This window comes from Diorhabda sublineata, chromosome 5, assembly GCF_026230105.1.
Source record: "Diorhabda sublineata isolate icDioSubl1.1 chromosome 5, icDioSubl1.1, whole genome shotgun sequence".
Taxonomy (NCBI): Eukaryota; Metazoa; Arthropoda; class Insecta; order Coleoptera; family Chrysomelidae; genus Diorhabda; species Diorhabda sublineata.
Window position 1 is genome coordinate 3,447,034 of NC_079478.1, and position 23,265 is coordinate 3,470,298.

A 23,265-nucleotide genomic window follows, 5' to 3' on the forward strand; every position below is an offset into this window, starting at 1 on the left:
TTTCTGCAAAATAGGTGCCGTATTTGATCGTTTTGTAACTATAAAATAGACTTGGGTCTATTACCGTGATCTTGAATCCAAAGCGAAATAGAGACCAAAAATTGGGCAAAAATCATCAGTTTCCTCAAATATGAAGAAATTTTACTGACAGATTATCTATACACTGGCAATGTTGTAGTCTTTCAAATACACAAGATGTAAGATTGTGTTAAAACAGCTTTCTTCTGAATGTTCTTTCTTCTCACATCTTAAAAACTTCATGTGAGGAAAACGATTTCCATCGAAGGTAACAGCAGTATGTTAATTAATACAATACGTCTCCAACCATCAAATCGCGATTTTTTTTATCATACTACGAAACTTATTGAATAATCAGGTCGAACTTATACAATGTGTCCCAGAACATGTGAATCGATTCTTGTAGTGAAAAATTCTAGATTCCAATGAGGTTTAACTCTTCTTGACAAAATACTAATTTGAGTTCTGAAAAAAGTTTGGTCATTTAACGAGGATGGAACAAGGAACAAATCAAATATGGAAAATTAGAACTCTAAGAAGAAGGAGAAGTGGCAGATCAAGAAATCATGAATCAAAGAAATAGCAGGTATAGGACAATAAAGGTAAAAATGGTCATACTGGCACAATACAGAAAAAGATTAAGGAAATGCATAAATGGATAATGAGTACTTTCCCAAAGCCCTGGAGAGGTTTTTAACACATGAAAGGCACTATGGAAAATAAACTTTTTTAAAATTTTCAAATAAAAAAATTCAAATCGACATTTTTAACCTATACGAAAATACAGCATATAACAAGAAATTGTAACAAGTATATTTTCCACATATTTTGTATTTTCCGTAAAAAATAATATACTTTCTATTTTTTGAGAATATTATAATATATTCATACATCCAAATATGAACCAAAGATGAATATTCTGTAATAAAAATCGAAATCTGAATTGTAAACATTCTCCAACGTATTTTCTCATCATTTATAAGACATTTTCCTCTCGTTTCATTTGAAGCGTCTCCGCTTAACATTCTTCTGGATCTTATGAGAGATTTTTGCCTATTCCAACCAGAAATCCGTATCTAATCCGGCACTAAATTATTATTTTGAAATAAAAGAGTGTTTTCAGTTTCCTAAAATTCAAAAGCTATCGACGATTCCAGTATTAAGATCCAAATCTCAATTCTTTCTATGTACGAGGTCTGGCAACAAAATAATGAAAATTTTTTTGTGTTAACCCTAGAAGAACCAAACTTCTACCCCATATTGGGATTACCTACTCTCTCTACACATAATTATTTCAGTCAAGTGCGATTATTAATTCTTGTAGATACGAAATCTCGGGCAACACGTTGGGGTCAAATTTTGTACGAAACGATTCGGTTAATAAAACTTACGGTACAGTATAAAAAGTATTTGGTGATAATAATTAGAGCTGACCTCGTGTGTTTTATTATGTTCAACCTCTAGTTAACGTTTTGAATGATAACCGACGAAATAAATATCAACCACGAAACCTCAAACAGATTCTAACTCAATTTTTCACGATGAAAAAGCTCTTAGCAAAAATGTTTCCGAAAATCTCAAAAGAACAAAAACAACATCGAATGTCAACTTCAGAAAACCGTTTGGAATAGGTAGAAAATAACCCTAAGCAGTTCGATTAATTGCTAAAACCATAAAATGAAGCACCAGTATCAAAAATAGCCATTACCAAATAGTCTGAGACAAATTTAAAGAGATAGCGATGCTTATATTGAGTACTCCATCATGAAATGCATCCAACCACTGCACGTTGATTGTGACGCAGTTTTTAGCGTCCAGTATACCGTACGTATCGTCCCGCGACTTCTTCTTCTTCCCTAAACATTGTAAAAGGAACGCATTATAAATCGATTCAGAATATCCAGTCAAAGACTTTATGTCATCGATTATTTTTTTTTTAGGATCAATCACATTATTCAATTGTTAGATTTTGTAGACATGAACTCCTATCAAAAATTGTTTCAAATGGTTGTTAGAACAATGGATAAGGCACTGATGATTATTTTTGACTGTTGTTTGAGCTAACCTAGCATATTATGTAGAGAAATTCATGGCAATCAATATCAAGTCGATTAAGCAATATCAGAAGTATGAACTTTTTGTAATAAAACGAAAAGTTTAAAGAGATATTGAATTAATATTCACTTTTGATGTAATAACTCATATTCAGTGTTTCTGAGAACATCCTTATTCTTTTCATTTATACGTCGCATTATTGCAGCGAATTTTTCTACGAAATTATAATTAAATTTCTTTCGTAATTTTTAGCTCCCATTTGTATTTCTAACTATGATAAATGTCTCTGCATAATAATAAAAAAGTATCAAAGATTATAAAGTTACGTGTCATTTTAATAGGCTTAATATTTTAGCACTGTGAATGTCGGATACAAAAAGACTGATTTGGAATTATTCATCTTGCACTAACATTGTTTTCACGTATTTTATAACTCCCAGTTTCATTCGTTGCGAGGACAAATCCCTTAAAAGAATTTCTACATTATATTTTATATAAAAAGAGAATTAAATTTCTTGCAGACGTAAAAGTTTATGAAACTGAAATAACAATGAGATGCCTCATGATAGATCTTTAATTTACCTCAGAAATAGTGAACTAACTATATTGGAATTTATATTGTGTTCGCCAAAATTTCCTCAATATGTTTTTTACAACTCTTTTTATGTTTTGTAACCAATAGATCTGAGTCGGATTTCCTGTCCAGGATTTGTTTTTGATTACTGAAAACTGTTCACTAAGTAGGACTTTCATTTCCGTTATTTCTTTCTTTCCCCATTTTCTTAATATGCTCGAAAGGGCTTTTTTGCGCTTAGATGGACGGTAGTGTTTCTTGGCGAGACTCTTGTGTAAGTGACTGAAATATAAATGCGGTACATATCTCTAGGATAGCTAAAACCAATAGAATTGGATCTGAAACCTATTCTGAGTCGTCCGAATATTACCAAAAATCACTCAATAAGTGTCCCTTTCCTTTATTCTCTATTTCCGCATTTACCTAATTCACCCCAGATGGTGCTATTGAACTTAGGACTACGTGGCACTCTTATAAGTTTTTACTAGTTTCATTCCAAAATACATAGTTCATCATAGATAGCACCTCACACTTTTATAATTAACAGTAACTTTAATTTTCTCATCAGTAATTTTTTTATTGGTACCTTATTTTGCTTATTCTAAGTACACCTCATCGTGTTTAAAAGCTACTGTAAAACATTGAAATCTCAACGTCAACTTTTAATTATTGAATTGTCAAAAGTACCTTAGAATGTTGAATAAAATGTTAATGCTACCATTTTTTTAAATCAGAGGAAATGCTGGTGAAACATTTTTGGAAGTCAGTGCACTAATACTATCTTAACCATAATTAATTGCCACAGTAATAGATACCGTATGAAAACTCGATCTGTACTAATCCCATCATTTTCGGCAACAGTGAAAAGTCAAGCTTTTACTCTATTAGACGCCACCACATACAAAAATAAATACGCTATGTCCGGTGCATCTATGAAAAATTTTCTCTAATTACCTTCTTCGAATAGATATGCCTTTTTGACTACATAATTTTTGCTAACCGCCTTCATTCATGCATAATCTTTTACGAATGATTTTATGCCAACTCCTTTGTCTATTCTCAACATACGTTGGTTGCAATTTTGATTGACTAGCCCACATTGTTGATGTCTTGTTTTGCTCTAACATTTTTTGATGGTGAGCAAATACAATTTGTTCATGTATAACTGTCACGTTTTGCTTTTCCATAGATTGAATGAACTTATCAAACTTTTTTTTATATACAAGCTCCGATTTTTGGGGTATTAATTAAACTTTAATGTTCAAATAATCAATATCGGAACTCATTTTAAAACTACTGTGAAAAAAACAATAAATTAATCATATATGACAGATTGCAAATTATTTTTCTCATTGTCTCGACAATAGATGGTATAGAATTCCAACTCAACCATTCAATTATTAGTTCTTATTTGCATTTTTTGTTATTGTTAAAGCAGTATCTATATGTTTTTTAAACTATTCTTTACTTTTTAGTTCAATGTGCTATTCTAAACCCGTTCTAATATGAACAGATGTGTTGATGGTTGTACGTCGTTTTTCTAAGTCTAGGACTGCGAGCTTACGCAGTTCTCCCACTAACTTTATCATTTTTACCAGGATAATTTGATATTTTGAGCGGATTATTCCATTGACGTCAATCAAAAGTAGGGACAAAATCGAGGTCAAAATGTCGTGTTGAAAATTATCGAATCTCTAACTTTCTTACACAAACAGATAATAAGATTTAATCAAATATCTTGTAAGGGTATCCAGTGAAGCCCTTTTCCGACTCATTCACCAAAATCGAAATGACAGATCCTCTTGTTTTTCAAGATAACATCAGTAATTGGCTGTGATTACTTTTCTCGAACAGGAGGCGAGCTTCTAATATAATCTTCTGGTCTCTTTCCCAATAATGTACACTCATTATTTATGTTCACCAGGTGGAGTAGGAAAAAGGAAAGTTAATAAATAATATATCACGATTAGGATTTACCCTATTCACATAGAATCTGAGTTTCCGTTATACGTTTCGATTAATTATATTTTCAATGTCAAATCAAATTGAGTATTTTGAGATAGTTATTTATATTTTCTAATTTTTTCAATCTTTTCATCCCCTCTTTGAATATCAACTACTTTACCAGTAAGTAGTGGTCGAAATTTTCGTTGCCAAATTCGATTTTGTTTCTTTTTGCCTTCTACTAAATTTAAAGTCTACCAAAAACTCACATTCATTATTCCTTACCCTCAAATGGTGGTCTTTTTATAATGTCATATGTAACTGCTGCAAACACGTTCTTAATCCGAATTTTCATATCATCGAAAGTAGTAAAACGTAAAACTTACTAACTAACCACTAACACAACAGTTATATCTTTATCAAATTCGTGAATTGGAACGACGTCTTTCCCAGCTAGATTATGAGAGTTTTCGTAGTGGGATTGTGGCAAAATTAAACACCAAGGTGTACTAATTCCAATATATTTCCGAGCTCCCGAATACTTGTCTATTCATCGTCTGGGAACTAATTTTGTTGATTCTTATAAAAAACATGGAATTCGTCGATTTCAAAACGCAATAATCTAATTTACGCTTGTTGATGGATTCAATGTTTCTTCGAAGAATCAAAAAAATAAATTTCCAGGCGATGAATACATAAATAATCGAAACTTCAATAATATATTTAAATTAGTACACTTTGGTGCTTAATTTTGCCACAATCCCACCACGCAAGTTATTTCTCATATATACTTATATATACACCACAGATATTAAATTAAAATAGGAGATGCAACGATTAGGGTCGTCAAACATCAAATTAGTACACAATATTCATTAAGTTCCAGCTTCTAGTATTATAAACAATATTTTTTCTGTGATCCCATAGAAATAAATTCATTAAAATCTAATCTGCTTCGTTTAAGCAACACTACTTGTAGCACAAAATCTTGCCAGCAACACTTCTAGTTTTCTATTGCCGATGTCAGAAAGATGCCTTCACGGCATTCGCCTTTGAAATCACGTCAATTATTTCTTGAGGAGAATATTTGTAATGTCACTACAAAGTATTGTTGTTAAGATAAAAACAGTGTGTGATAGTTATTAAAACATATTTTTCAGATTCAACAAAGGGATGTTTTAGAGATGATAAAAAATCTAAAAGAATCACAACAAAGCTCCTATTCTCGATGTCTGGTTTTTGCAAATATTTGAACCGAGTCACCGAAAGCTTCTTATACATTTTCCGTGACTTTTTCCTACCGCAAGGTGTGATGTGTGTGCTTGTGATGTTAAAACAAACAAAAACAAACATAAATCAACAGCTTCATGAGTCAGAGGCGCCGAAAAGTTAGATGTAACGGATAATAATAATTTCACTGCGAATTTCGCATAGCTGGTGATATCTATCAATGTAACTTTTTTCTCCGAAGCAAATTAATAAAAATAGACTTTTTATCCCAGAATTTGGAATAAAAATAACAGTAAATGTCGTATAGATTTATTTTTTTATTGTCTATGTTTACAAATTATCTAAAGAACGAGTTACAAGGACACATCGTGAAGCCACCTTGGTACATTCGGTACAGTAACATCTACAAGGATCTGGACATAGACACTGTCGACCAAACTATAGTGAAATCTGAACTACCACTCCATAACCATACCAATATTGAGGTAATAAAAGGTATCAAAACTCTAAGGAGGCTATTAGTAAGACCGTAGCTGCTCACACCGTGATAATTTAAGTTACCTCAAGATCAGATTGTAATGTTGAAGCAATGCTGCACAGAGGTTGTCGTTTTATAATAACAAAAACATCGCTTGATAAAGTTTGGTACCAAGCCAAAGAAAAATTTTTTTCAGCAACTCTTTACACTCGTGATGATACAAAGCTGTTAAACTATGCGTCTATGAACCATTCCAATGAGAACTTTTAATGAACATTAACTTTAATTTATTAAATTATTTTATTGTTTCATTTTGTTTCTCGTTCCACCCATGGTGGGCTTATCTTTGTGCTACCCGCATACAAAAGCCCTTTTGTGTATTTTGCTCAGCGAGAAACTTTGCAGATGCCAACTTACAATTGGATTTGAACTTGGAGAAATATTTAGGAAACGTTTTATGGATGAATAATCAGAGTTATAGTTTGGAATATATTATAAAGAATCCTCTAAGAAGTAGGTATTGCTTAGAAATAGACTTATGCATATAGTCAGTCTCCTTAATATAAATTTTTCTGAAATTGAACCATAAAAGAAAAATCTGAGAGAATTGGAAACATACATGTGAAACTTTATTTAAGATAATTAATATTTAATCACACCTTTCCCGTTCCCATTTGTATACAGAATTGTTTTGTTGAGTGTCATTACATCACTTCTTATTATTTTTAACATATTTCTGAGAAGCGAATTGCTTCCATTCAAATAATTAAAAATCAATATAAATATTATGAGATAACCTTAATGTAGTGACATGACATCAATTATCTTAATGTCTTATTAACATCCCAAAAACGTGAACTTTGTAATTAAAACCATATCACAAAATTTTGAAATAAATGGTCCTCAATGTAACCTATTAAAGGGTTGTATCCAACTCATTATTATTTAACATAAATCTCGTTGGTTTTGCTCATCAGGTGTTTCATAATAAATTAAGGAACAAGCAACATCAGGATATCAAACTATATCTTTATACGAGGATGGTTCCAAAAATACCTGTCCCAACAAAGAAAAGAAAAATATTTTGGGAAAAAATTTATTTATTTTTCAACGTAATCTTCTTTTAGCTCCATACACTTTCCCCAGCGATGTTCAATAAGTCCGATACCTTTTTTAAAATAAGAATCGTGAAGCTCTTCAAAATAGCCGACATTACTTCTTCATTGTTGGAAAATCTTTGACTTTCGAGCCATATTTTTAAGTCTGGAAACAGAAAATAATCCGAGGAGGCTAAATCTGGCGAATAAAGTGCTTGAGGTTGGAATTCAAACTTTAATTAATTAGTTTTGGCAATTGCAATAACGGATTTGTGACTTGGTGTATTGTCTTCGCTCAAACGTTGATAGTTTTTCTTTTTCAAAATAGTCATTGGAAAATTATCCCATGGGCAAAAACGCGACGCCATGATCTTGTCTGCAGATGGAACGGTTTTTGTCTTCTTTGAAGCCGGTTCTCCCTTTTCTCATCCATGATTATGAAATGGCTTTATTTTTGAGAAAAATTGCCAAATACTCGATGGAAACATCTTAACGACGCTGTATTTGTTCTAGTTTTCTCATGTCCTTTGTGAAATGCCTACTGTCTTCTAACTCGCGCACTCTCAGTCGGCGTTTAACCAGTACCGATTTGTTGATTTTGAATTTTTGAAATAATGTAAATAATTCTTCATTTACACTGATGATGTGTATAATTACTAAATGACGTTTATTAACTGTTGATAATTTTAAATAAGATTCTATTATTCGATAAATAACTTTGATAAAAATATTATCTTCTCCATATTCTATATTTTCTATTGAAACTCTGCATAATCTTAAAACTTCCGAAGAAAAAACGAATATTGAACGATCTTGAATAACTTTCATGGATTTTAGCTTGGAATATCGGATTGGAACACAATAAATAAGTTTTAAGCATCTTTCCACAAACTCCAACCAAGCAGCATAGTTTTACAGAATTGTAATAGGTTTTTAAATCTCTCGAACTATTTCACAGCATGTTGGATATTTTAATATTTTATACGATCGGAGTGTTTCCAGACTTCCGCTTTTCTTTCAGATAGAATTGTAAGATTTATTTGCTGAACGTCTTACATTGGGAAACTCAAAAAATATTCTTCCAGAATGCGGAATTTTTGTTACAAATTCGAAACAGGATTGAGGATAAATATTTCATTAACTGATCGTAGGATCAGTTTCAACCCTACTGTTACTTCAAACTGAATTCGATACAATTATTCAATTATTTTTTTCTTGTAGAATTCTGTTTTTATTTTGCTACCCCAAATGATATTCAATTACATTCTTAGGACACTGCACAATTTATTTTCAACCATTTGGGATGCGTGTGAGATGATTTCCATTGAAATATTTTGAAAAAGGAAAAACTATTAACGGCGAGTATTATCAACTTATTGCAACGTTTGACCGAAGGAATCAAGTAAAAACTGCCGCATTTGGCTAAGAAGAAAGAGTTGTTTCATCAAGGTAATGAACCAGCTCTCACATCCGTATTGCAATGGCCAATATTAATGGATTATTTCGCACCTCTCGGGTTAGTTTCTATTCCCTTGGAAAAATGGCTCGATGGTCAAAGATTTTCCAACAATGAAGAGGTGATGTCGGCAGATGTACTACTGGAACCATCCTCGTATATAGTTATTCAGAAAAGTAATATTTATGGATGCAAAGAGTTAAAAATAATTGGGACGTTGTATTCAAAACAATTATATTAAGAATTTGAAATAATAATTTTCCTTTACTGAAGTGCATTTCGGCATTTAATCTCCTTAAAGGAGGATTAAAGCAAGCTGGCAATGTTGCGATAATGAGAAGATCCCCGGACTCGAAAATTTATAACTAGAAAATGAAATTCCCTCTGATAATGCCGACGTCATCAAAATTTTAATTAATTAATCTACAATTATTTCATTTAAAGCGTTATGTGATTTATATACAACCAAATGCTTATTAATACATAAATTCCTGAGAATATAAATAAGATTTTGTGTTGTTGTTTTTCGAAAATTGTTTAAACGGATTTGAACTTTGCAAAGAATCGATAATAAATAAAAATTTTCTCAATACACCCTCGAACAATATTTCTATATATTCATGTATTTGATTTTTAGTATTTCATTTTTCTTCAGGCTGTAGTAAATTGGATTCTACTCCAACATCTGAACGTTTTTCTCTATTTGCAGGGCATACAAAAGTTTTAACTACCTCATTATTTCAGCTCAGTTTCTTTTATTGTTATAAATACACCAACACAAGACTTCTAGAGTTACCCCTCTTCATATAGCGACGAAAGGGTCGAATTCAAAACCAAGCTGTATCTGGGAAAATCCCCATACCTCTCAGTCGAATGCTTTCTCCATTGTCGGTTTGCAAGGCAGACTATATACTGTCCCTAGGCAGGGCGTCGATACGGCCCTCAAATCATTCGGTGTATATTTGTGGAAGGCCTGGAGAAATAATATACAGGACGTCCGAATTAAATGTTTCGATCAAATAATTTTATGGAAAAACTACTATGTAGTATAAAATTGATTTTTTAAAGGAATTTCTAGCACACTGTACAGAAATGCGAAAATAAACTGCCTTTCTAGATTTTGAGATCAAATCTCGAGAAGTTGAGTTTGTTTCAGCCATGATTTTTATGCATTAACATCGTGTTGTCGATTACAATTAACTAACAGATCAGAATCTAGTTCAACTTTTATATTGGTTGATCTGGACCTTTCGAATAAAAGTTTTGTATCACATAATTCAAGGCTGCCAAACAAATACTAAAATTCTTCAAATTTGAAATATATAATGTCCTTTCTACCACAATGGTATTTTTCAAGCAACTACCGCAATCTCTAGGTCAAGTCAGGTACTTTTGGAACCATCCTCATACACGAAGAAAGCAACAAAAACCGTGGAAACCAAACGAGACTGGTAATGGAATTCTGAGGGCGTGTTGTACATCGAAAAATGACTCGTGAAAGTGTAATCATGTTTAATACAGTACAATTCATGTTACGAAGGGAAAGAAAAAAATTTAGAAGGGAGGAGAAGAAGAAATGAAGATATATCAAAAGAATATAACATATTTTGTTAGAGCGGCACGTCTAAAGTTTAGAAAAAGAGAATAAATATAAATATAGGGAATGTACAGTTGTGTAAAACTACGGAATATGAAGTTTATATTTTCATTCTACTTTCCAATCGAACTACTTAGAAAAAGCAAAAGAATTCACCATCCATTGAGTTCCGGGACACACTGAAGAGAAATAAAATGGCAGTTAAACTTGTTAAAGGAGAAGCGGATAAACCTTTTATAAGACATGAACTCTTGTAAATAATCAGCTGCTGGACAATAGAAAAACTAGAAAAAGAATTATGGGAATTACAGGGGTTGAAGCAGGTGAATCTCTATTGAATGTTTCAATCTAAATAAGAACAATTCAAAGAATATTGACAATCTTGTCAGGTCTCAATGAACACCTAAATTTGCTAGATTTAACAGAGGATACTGCTATGTAGAGGACGACAGTCTCCTGAAGTCTTGGTGAGTACGGAACTGTTCGAGAATTATATTCTCAAACCAATGAATGATCATTCGATTTTAGAATCGATAATCTTTCAAAAATGATTAATAAATTTACGACTACCTGATCTCAAAAAAAACATGGTGTGAATGAGTAAGTTGTCAGTGCATTTAAAAATGAAAAGTCAAATTAATTTCTCTTGATGAATTAACATAGTTCTTTTACTCAATTTACGTTTCAAGTGTTATTTACTGTATTTGGGCGCAGGACAAGTTTTGTGTTTAACATTTTGTGTAGTGTCATATTTTATTATAACTTTTTATCCTGAAAGTGTCTCAATTTATATCGACAGAAGTCAATAAGGCACCAACTACTGTAGCTTTACGACCTAAAGTAGTTGCTAAATAAAAGATTATTCATAGTGGCGTATGTCTTTTAGCCTTATACTAAAATACCGTTTTGTGCTACCAAAAATCAGCAACTGCTACAGTCTAAGTGCTGTACAGTTAACAAGTACGTGCAGCGCTCCTCACGCTTAGATATAAATAGGCGTGTGGGTAAAGTGGTTGAAGAACACGGTCATTTTCCAACCAAGAACTGTTAAATATAACACCAGGGGGCACATGAAACATAAAATGAAAATATTTGGTAGCTAGAGCTGTTCCACATTTAAAACTTTCTAAAAGAATTAGGATAGATAAATCAGCTATATACACGTACTATATCAAGAAAAGGAGATACAATAAAGACTTTGAATCGCATTGTATATGACGATATATATACATCCATACATACGAGGAGGAGTAATGGGTGGAAGTATGTTGGAGGCTATGCTGTCTACAGAGACTAACTAAACAGCAACGAGGTATTAAAGAAACTTCACTTTGACAAGATAAAGCAAAATCGACAGGGAGGTAGCAATTGATAAAGAGTTGTATAGCTCCCCTCGCGAGGTAATATCTAAAGGAGGTACCGCGGAGAAACAGGAGTCAGATGTAGAAGAAGTTTCTTTGTTAGTATGAGAAACGTTCCGATTCCGACATACCAGGCAGAAAAGTAAGCTAAGACTACAGGGTTAGGAAGCAAATTAGGCATTTGCGGTATATATCCTGGTTGTAAGGTTTCCAATAGAAACCTCTCTAAAATGCACATAAACATTCTCTCAGACAGCCAAGCGACCTTGAAGGCTTTGAAAGCTATTGAGAGCTCACACAAATTATCGTGGGAGTGTAAACAAACTCTGAAAGCAATAACTAACAAAAACAAAGTAACCTTAATGTGGCTTCCAGGGTATACCAGGAAATGAGGAAGCAGACAGCCTTGCCAAAAAAGGGGTAACGACTCCATGCCTTGACCAGTCGTCCAACAACACTACAAAACAATCTATAATCTACAAGGTTTCCAAATATTGAACATAAATACTCCTCTATACACTTTCATTTCTTATCACGTTGCATTTGACCTACTATCTAGTGTGGATTCAATATGTAATTTTTGGAAGAATGTTTGCATAACATTAGATATCTACCATGTGGAAATAAGTTTCTCGAACGTTTTTACTTATATCTTCACCAAGTGGAGTTTGTCGATGAATTTCTTTGAAATTGCGATGTGAATGGTAGGTAGTTCAGGTTATTATTCTTCATATAAATGAGTAGCTTCCGTTTGTTTTTTACCTGCCTCCATATAAAATCATTCGTAATCTTGTGTATTCTAATTGAATAACGATATTAAAAACTAGCAATTCCGTTTATTTGTGTAATATCTAGATTGCTAGTATCAAAACATGGCTTTTCCAATACCTCTAAATTGGCACACATTATTAGTATTTTTACTATTGAATTTATTCCAAAATACAGTGTCATATTCTGAAATGCAAATAATTGCTCAATGTAATTCAGTTAAGTCGAGATTTAGATTTCGTTCAAAACAAACAAACCTCCGACGCACATTGACTCATTGAAATGGTTTGCGGTAAGTTTGGCATCAATTTAAACTGGTTTTAGTCATTTGTATAATTAAAACAGGAAATTTAAAAATGGATCAGAATTATCACTAAAATAAACAAAAACTGTTGTTTTTAGAATAATGTAATAAGTATTATTTTTGGATATTTCAATAGAAATTTGCTTATCTGGATATTTTCAGTTGTTTTCACAATTCAATGTAATTGTTCTTTATAAACAATAATGTATGGAAGTTTAAAAAACACATTTTTCAAAACTAATCAAACTGAAACAAAAAAAAAATGTTACTAAACGAAGAGGTAATAGGAACAAATCTTGAATTAAATCTGTTTCATACCATAAAATAGTATTTTTCTCATCGATCTAGAAAACTTATTGAACAACCAGGTATTTTAAGGGCATTACATTAGAGGACGCAATTTTATTGTAGGGATTTTTGTGTGAGGGGTGGAAGAGTCACTAGGAGCTTACCTTAAAGTTTTTGGGGTTGCAACTCATGTCTCGCGGTCGCTCTTTTAGAAAAAGGGGTTCAAACGTTTTTTCATTATATTTCCGTAACTACCGATCTTATTTGATCCCTAGCAATTTTAGAGTGTTCTAAAACTATCATTAATGCATAGAACTACTAGTTCTATTTCGAAATGCAAAGTTAAATATAGTACAAAGCATCCTAAGAATATCCACATTATGGTAAAAAGACCGAGGCTCCAGCCACCCTATGTAACAGTCACATGGTAGATGTCAAGCAAGGATCTAGGGCGGATAATCATCGCTACATTGCCTTCCCGAATTGTCTTTATACCTTCTAATAGCTCTTCTCCTACCAATTTCCATAGCACGAAGATAGAACACCGATTATCGTGCAGCTCGACGTCACTTTGCCAAAAATGATGGTGTCACCCTCATAAGTCGAGATTGTCTGACTAGCTAGCAGATGTTCTATAAATTCTCTGATTGAGAGAGCTATTTCTACTCTACTCAGAGCCCTCTTAATGGTGACTCTTGAAGTATTGTTTAATCCTCCCTTTATATCTTTAAAAAACCACTTCTACTTGAGCCTCCAATGGAGGTGCTCTCTAAGGTCTCCGTTGATTTTCCTTTTTAACTTCTTAACTTAAATAGAACCTTATTATGAATATATTGAGCATGAAATTGTAACGAAATGGTTTCAAAATTAGCATAATTGGCAAATGAGAAGGTTTATGTATAAGATATGTGCCAGCCGTAATGAACGCAAACAAACAGATTTATATCTTGCTCCTTAGAAGGCTGATGTACGAAGAGAATTGTCGGTTAGTCGAAACGAATTAATTCACAACGTTATAGAGAATACCTACAAAAAAAGATTGAATAGTGATTCCAAGAGGATCCACATAATCTGAATCCTATGTCTATAGTAATTGTTGATCACATTATTTTGTAACAAGTAGATATTTCTATTGAATACGTTTTCTTATAAATCAGTTCTTTTCCATTTCGTGCCATTTATATCTATTTTGAGGTTTAGAACATTAGCTTTTTGACCTTCATTATATGGTAACTTAAAACTTTGTTTAACTGTGAAAAAATCATTGTTAAGGCAATAATTTCATGAATGTTTCGAAAGATCTTGACTGAGGTCATCAGATAATCAAAAAAATGAAGATTGGTATGATATTTTAGGGACGAATTGATTTTTACTTCTTCGACAGAGTACTTGCGAATTGTTAAGTAGAAAATCCATGCCCACACACTAAAGAATTCGTCAGTAAATCAATTTTCACGGTATTCTAGTTTATCACACTAAATTAAAGTTTTGTTTTAGTTTTTTTAACCATTATTTATTATACTTTGCTGTCTATATATCATATTACATAAAAATCAGGTCACAGCAATATCAATTAAACGGCGTTACCAGTAACATTCCAAGCATCTCTCTTCGGCTTCCTGGCATTGATACTCGTATTCGCCTGGAGTAGAATTTCATCCAAGGTATAGTTCCTACATCCAGTCATTCACCAGAATAATTTCATTATACCCTTCTATTGTTTGGTTCGACAACAGCCGGCGGGGAATCCTGAACATGCTTCTCTCAAAGATAATATTGAAGTGTATATATATTTATGTATATATATATATATATATATATATATATATATATATATATATTTTTTGATATTTACCATACCGTATTTAATTTATTCTATTCTTACTCTACTAACTTTTAATCAACTTGTTGCCTTGAAGTTTGACAAATTCTCTCGCTTTTGATGACAAGAAATCGCATCCCCGGGAAAAGAATGTGACAACTCGAAAAAATGCTATTGAAGTAATTACTTAAATTACAATTTCAATGTTCAGTAACCAAAGCAACTGATTGAATATTTTGTTCTATTTTGTAAGTTTCTTATCCAAGTGTCAAAAATTAATTGATATAGAATTATTATTTATCTGTATTTTTTGTAGAAAAATCAAAGGGTCCAAGCCGTGACAATTATTTAGAATAACTTTATTGAAAATGACACAAACAGAAAAATAATATAAAACAAAAATAAAGTAGAAATCCGGGATGTGGTTATGTTGTATTAAACTCAGAAGATCCTCGTTTTTTTTTGTTTTCTTGGATTCAAATAGCATTTTTATAAACATTTTATAAAGTACAAGGAATCGGCTTCTTTTTTCGACATAACTGTATTTGCTTAAATTCTTCATCTTAAGTAGGATTTTCTTCGGTTAATTTCACAACATTCACTTAAGAAATCCCTAAACATTGAAATGTCATCAGTCGATAATCTCAAGAAATAATTATCATGATAACAGAGTTCATTGACATGAAGGATTCCCTTTTTTTCGTGCCTAGGATTTGTGCATATTGATTAAGTACGAATGAAGGGCCAGATCTTAGACTTCCTCTCGTTCTGACTAACCTTGCTCATTAAATTTTTATGGGTAATTGGTATTTTGAATGATACTTAGTCAAAGTATAAATATATATATGGATATTATATAAAAAAACAAACAAAGTCTAATGTATTAGCATTATCAAAGACAGTTATCTCTTATTCTAAAAATTTAGGTACACATGAATCTCATCATGCCACAGGTTAATCCCGTATCCAATTTAGACACCATTAAATTGAAGCTGTTTAATTTTGAAATGTAACGGAAGACAATTCGTCGAGATGTAAGAAGTACTGCTTGCACTTCATAGACTGAAACCATACAGTTAGTATTTGTCTTCTTTTTTCTTTGTTTGATAATTATTTTTCTTCTATATTCAATAGATAGCTACTAATTTTTCCTGATGATCTCCTGTAACATTTTTATAGCTGTCACAAAGTCCACTAGCACCACTAAAAATGTTTTGCTGCACACAATATTAATATCATACTAAAAAGTCACAAGTCCAAATAAAACACTGTTCCACTTAAAGATATTGTAGAATTTACAAAACAATACACACATAAACATATTGAGTTGATGAGTTGAAGATGAGAAATGAGGAGGAAATGAGAGGAAAGAACTTTGATGTATATTTAACTCAGTAATTGCATTTTTTTGAGCTGTGAATATTATTCAAAATAATTTTTAAATGATATATTTTTAATCGAATTAACTGATGCTATGAGTTTTATAAAATAAATTATTTATATGTACTTCAATCCATATTTTCAAATATATAACTTCGATAATGAACGCGACTACAATGGTTGGGACCTGAATAGAAAATTCAGATTTTGTAAATTGTAGATTTTAATTCTAAAACTTTTAGTTAGAACCATACTTTATCACATTGTTCGTAAATATGAATGACAATGAATGACTTCACTCAATAGCTAATTATTACTTTTTCATCTCTGTCATCATTATTCTTATTATTCTTAAAGACCAATTGTATAAAGATTAACGACAAAAATTAAATTTTTCATTTTTACAGCATTTTAAATATAGTGTAGTTTTCGAAATAAGTCGCTACAAAAATTGATTTGCTAAAAAAGATTATCGATATCATTGAATTAAAAATAGTAGGAATTATTCGAAAACATTCCTTGTTTTTCTTCGTCTGAAAAATTATACAATTCAACTTTGATATATTTATTAACTACAGCATCACTGGCCCTTGGGTAAATCCACTGCATCTCTAGCACTCTATCAAACAGATGACTTATTTTGTTAAACTATAGTTAGACATATTTCAAGTGCAAAAAATTCCACCAGGCAAACAAAGAAATTCTACGGTTCACAATTGTAGTGAGATGCACTTTATCAGTTTCAAAATTTGGTATAATAAAATTTCTTTTTGAAATTCACCCAATTTGTATACTACAATTATTATCTCTTAAAAATTTAATATTAGATATATTTATTTTACGTCATTCTATCCCAATATGAATCAAAATAGATAATGCATGTTATAAATTTGCATGCGATTCGTTATCATGTAGTGATTATCCATGGATTTCATGGCTACTAATAGGGTAATTTCCATGATTTAATGGGTAACAATATTCATGTTTATGTCTAAATAATTTGTCGTGATAGGAGCAAGATGTTTATTGCTAATATATGTCGGTGGTTAATCATAATATATGTGTTAGAATCCGGAAGCAAATAGCTCTAATTCAATACTGAAGAACCAATTTTTATTTCAACATACTTTCAATAATGTCAACTCTATCAATCCTTCAATAGTGGTACATACAATTTGCCAAAGAAATATGAATTTGTGAAGTGATATGATCTACTATGATTTCAAGGTCAGTTTAAGCAAACAACAAAGTCCTTCGAATGGTATAGTGAATTTGGAAGAGGACGGATATCGCTTGGTGATGATAGACCATGTTATTCAGTTACTGTTGAATATAATGGGAGGACGAGAAGAATAATCAAAGAAGATTCAAGATGCACGTATCAAGCGATTGAAGCAATTTATTAGTGACGATTTCCAAAGGGCAGAGCGAGTAAGATTCGCGAGGAAAACTTTAGAAGTTGTAAATAATTGTGAAAATTGTATTTTTCTGAAAAGGCAACAGGTGATGACATACATACGACTTTATGGTATAACTACCCGCCAAGTGGATTAACGATGAACACCAAGATTCCCTTGTATCCCAAAATATATAGCTTCACCCTCGTATAAACTTTCATTTTATCACTTATATCAGTTTTTATAAGGCACCAGTCATTTACCAACTTTCATTTCATTACAAGATTTCGGTTAGTATGTAATTATTAAATGTATAACATGTTTTTCGATAAAGCTCCTCTTAACTTATACTTTCGTCTTTTCCGGCAAACAATTCGTCTCCCATTCATTTCTAAACAGTTTTTCTTTTGTTTTGTCAAATTTCCTCAACCTAGTCAGTTTATTGTATCTTAGTCTTCATCTTTTTTCCTCTTAACTGATTCTTTCCATAGTCAACATCAACTTTAAAGTTTCTTTTTTATTTATTGTTGTTTCTGATTCTATTTCATCTTATTATTCGCACTATTTTTTTTTAAATATTCCTTTCCAATTGCCTCATCTTCACTTAATCTGCGAAATACTTGATTAAACGTTGCCTATGTTATTGTAAGGATAATTATTATCATATGTAATCTTTTTTTGATTCAATATCTATGTGTTTGTAACCTAAGATTATTTTATTTATTTCATACTATAATCCTGACGATTTATTGGTTCTGTTTTTAAATTATGCGTGTAGTTATTACCCATCTCTATTATCTTTGTATTTTCCGTTTATTATCAGCTACTTCGCTCTTCAATCTTCAAAGCAACAGCTCAATCGTTTTACAAAAGTAAACTATACCTTAAATGAAAGTTTATTTCTGAAGATATCATTATCACAAGCTGGGGACAATAGACGTAATTAATAAGACAAATATTGTAACAGAATACAGCCGAGATTAAATTGAATCCCTATTACAGATAATCTAATGGGATTTGTTACCCATTTACACACAGGTATAGGGTTTTAAATTGTTAACTTGATGTCTAATAAAAGCTCTTTAGTTGAATATCATCGATTTCTTTCTTTTTTTTATCGTTTTTCCGTCTGTAGCAGCGATATCTCTTCACAGGAAGCATTTAGCGAGTTCTAGTTTTTGCAGTTAATTCCTTTATAGCTGTAAATGTGCCGAATCGAAAGAAATTTTGGTCAATGTGATCCCATTGGCCAAATAACCTCGAATGATGTGAATCGACATCAACAGACATCGATCAATATCAAATGACAGTAGACGTCAATTCATGTCATTTGAGGTCAACTTTTTAATGAAATTATTGATATTTTTCTTCTTTTATTTTTCATAGAAACTTCCTTTTATAAATAAAAAGTTTTGTCAATATTTACTCACATATATATTCATGTTTACTCTTTAAAATTAATATATTTATTCGCAATATTTCCTGCAACAGTATATTAGTATTATATTGAGGAATGTCTTCAAATATTGAATCAAATGACAAGTTATGCATAGAGCATAATGCTGGATCAAGTTCCATGTTATTGACTTTAAAAATACCTCAAAATCCCAAGAGCAATAACCCAAAATTAGATTTTTGCGAATGTTACTCCGAACCTACTTTCTTGACTGAGGTGACTCCAAAGTTATTCCCAAACTACTTAACAATAGCTCAAACCTTTTCTTATACAAGTTTCTTGGGTTTTTCTGTACTTATCAAGTGTAATGGAATCGTAATCTTCCTCCTGAAGGATTAAATGGTAGTGGAAAGTAGTGGAAAACCATAGACATGGCATACGAAGAAGTTAAGGTTGAATGTGTATTCTTAGTCATGACCTCGTTTTTTGCATAATTCGTCAATAGCATATTTTTATACCAGTAGGTATTTCATCGATTGAACTTTTGCAGAGAAAGGTATATTTAGACATAAATACTGTGATTTCAGCTTTTCTGTTGCTACTGTTGGAAATTTGGGGTTACAACGAGTGATTCGCTCCACTTGACATAATAGTTATTGACTGGTGGAATTTAAGGTAGTTTTTTAAACCACTTTTCAAATGAATCTTCTATCATGTCTTCATGATAATCAGCAGTAACATATTTGATTCGTTTTCCCTTAGAGCATGATAAATTTGACTATTGTCTACCTAACCGCTATTTTCGTATCAAGATCGTGTCCAGAAAATATTAGGTTGATATGTCTCTCTGTTAAGAAATTGAACCTTACAATCGTGGATTTTCATTTTGATGCACGTCAATTAAGCTCACAACAACGGTCGCTTTGTTTGAAAGTATACGATAAGCATCAAAATTATAGTTTCGTCATTTCAACTAAGAAACCGAGATGATTTAAGCATAAGAAATTGATATTCAGTGTAAAATCTGTGTAGGTGTTTAAATTAAAATAAAAATTAATCTAGTGTTAATATTATATGGTAAACTATTCCGTTCTATCACAAGTGCAATGACTTATAGGCCAAACTGGGCATCTTCGGCACTAATATCGATTTTATACGGTTTAACGAATATCAACCGCGTTTCAGTTTTTGTAATCATTGTATCAAGAATTTATTATTCGTATCTAACTCCAAACCAATTTATTTCTTTATCGTTCGTGACATTTCCAAATAAAAAAGAACGTAGCGAAACACTATGTGATTGAAACGAAAAATAATTGTTAGATCCACTTAAGAGAATTTGGAAGTACGTGACGAAAAGCTCAATTAGACGACTATTCATTGGTGGGGGTTTATAGGGAACAAAATTTACTTTGATTGATATTCATAAAAACTCTTAATATCAATTTTAAGTTTCTTCAATCTTAATTCTTATGATATTAATTTTTTCAAACCTTATACGTGGTATGTGAACAAATATTAATTGTACTCAAGAGTAAAGCACGTTTTTTCACAATATGAGAGAATGTTAAGAAGACTAAAGGTTAGCAGCAACTGAAATGTCGGTCATTTTGTGAAATATTGTGTTTTTTTTTTCTACTTTATTTATACGATGTCTATTCGTAGAATGAATTGATAAGCACTATCTTTAACGTTCTTAAATTATTTAAACACCACATACTACACTAAATTATAATGCTCAACTTAACACTAACACTTAACTAACTTAAATAATTCATTTAAATTCTTTCTATTTTGGTTTGTTCACTAATTATTATAAACTAAACTAAACTGTGCTACATAGACTCCTTAGATATATATATATTCCAAAAAATTCTCAAAAATTCTAGAAAATAAGGAAACAATAATAAGAATAAATAAATAGACCTTCCTAGAAATTATTTAAAAGAAACAATGTGAATAAACTGCTTGTTATAATAAAAAGTTATATAAAACAAACATCAAACGGATTCCGGGTATTTCCAAAGTACACTAAAGGCGCCGCGCTTTCGCCGATTTTTAGAATTCTGCTATAATCGGACATGACCGGCTCTAGGATCCATATAGCAGACTTGTTCGTAACAATTATTAATAAACTAAAAGAGTTATAGAAAAAATTATTTTTTGATAATATTTTTCATGTTTTATTTTATTAAAATTATCTTAAACATTATTGATTTTTGTCATTTTTTTGCATTCTTTTGGTGGTGTTCTCCTCGTTATTTTGAATCTTCCAATGCTTTTGTCTCTATATGTTATTCGGAGAGAATTGTCGCAGAATATATAGATTTACAACAATATTTTCATAAGTCCCTTTATCCTGAGATATTTTTAGAAAATACAACTTGGAGAAACAAGGGATTTTCACTTCAATGGAATCGTCAAAGATGGTTACCTCTCAAATCCGTTTAAAGCAAATTCAATTTTAAACGTCTTTGTAGTCTAATCAATAAATATTCCTTTTGGCACACTTTTATTTAAAAAAATCTAACATAGGTAAATCTCTTTAAAAGCTACCCTATCTCATCAATATTAAATTATAATTAAACCCTATACAAGAATTTCCGATCCGGTAAAAGGTACAAAAAATCCTGCTCCTTAAAAACATTCCAGTTCTTTATTGAACGAAAGTTTTAGCGACCACACTCTAGGCAGTATAATTTCCGGGCCTCTCTTTCGACTAAGAAGGGTGGATTCTAAACGCCCGGGGGCTCTTTCTTTTTGATTATTTCCCTAAGCACTCCGACGCTTTTCTAACGACTGATGAAGTTACTGATAAATTAGAGTAGGTCAATAGGGATTTGATGGATGTATAAAAATAGAGAGGATCCTTTGGTTGAGATTACTTGACAAAAAAGTGGATAATAAAAACAACGACGATATAATCCAATATGAAGTGTACCGAAAAAATTTCCAAAATACTATGAAAAATGGAATTGTTTCATAAAAATATTTATTGTGTTTTTTTCTTTAGGAGATTTCATGAAAACCAGAATGCCAGAATCGTCAGCCTTTTACGTGTCTAGTATCCCTCTTATGTTTTACAGAGTACTACACTTTAAATCCGTTTATTAGCCAAGTTATGACCACTAAAAATAACCTTATAGCTATCGCGGATTAGCAGCCTTTCTAAAAGATTAAACATCTTCTTTCTGATGGTCTAGCAGTTTATCGGGCCTCATATATCAATCGCAGTCTTTTCTGATGTAGTTGGTTACTTTAGCTGATGATTCCCAGTTATTTCAATTTTCTACTAGCGGTATTGTCAATGAAACCTAATATTTTCTTCTGAACCAACTGTCAGTAGTTTTGCTGGGCTTAAACGTATCGTGTGATGATAACCACTTTCCTCTCGACGACCTGATGACGGTGATTCTGCAATAAATTTAAAAATTAAATCAAAAGAGGACTAAGCCGGCCCTGTGATCAAAGTTGCACCAGCCCGTCACTTGTAGGGGTGAACACATAGAGTCTGATTAAGATAACGGTAGATCTGATGAGGTTAAGCTTGTTCTTCAGCTTTATTCCACTAGTTAGTCGACGTGATGTTCAAATGTAAGTCCTTCATCTAGGATAACTCCTAAGTATCTGAAATTGGCCATTCAAATGGTTTCTCCTCCTGTTACGTTCAAATTATTTTTGCGTTTTTTCCTGTTCTTCTTGAGTTTCCTCAACATTGAGACTCTTCTATCAGTAATCAATTTGAGCCATAGTTTGATCAACTCAAAAGTGATACTTTTTCTGTCTATATAATGCGATGTTGCCTCTAAGTTTATTGGTGATGAATGTATATTGTCAACTAGATGTTTTTGTTGTGTTAAAAATGCATACTTTAGTTTGAGTGGAAAACGAACTTCTTAACGCAAAAAAAATGTAGTAGAGTGGAGAGTGTAGAAAAATCTATAAAACTAGTTCCGATCATTAATTCCTTACCAAATATAATGTCAAAAAATTGATTTCTATGTCGTTGTTGGGACATTCTGTAGAGGTTAATGTCATCCGAGTGACAGTAACTGGTAAACTTCACAATATGTGATATTATCGTACACATGTTCATCAGA

At 31.7% G+C, this 23,265-nt stretch overlaps 1 protein-coding gene across 1 annotated transcript in view; it reads left to right on the forward strand.

The window, feature by feature from the left end:
- LOC130444138 (uncharacterized) overlaps positions 1-23,265 on the forward strand; it is a 132,728-nt gene that overhangs the window by 51,970 nt on the left and 57,493 nt on the right. The gene's annotated exons all lie outside the window — the stretch shown is intronic.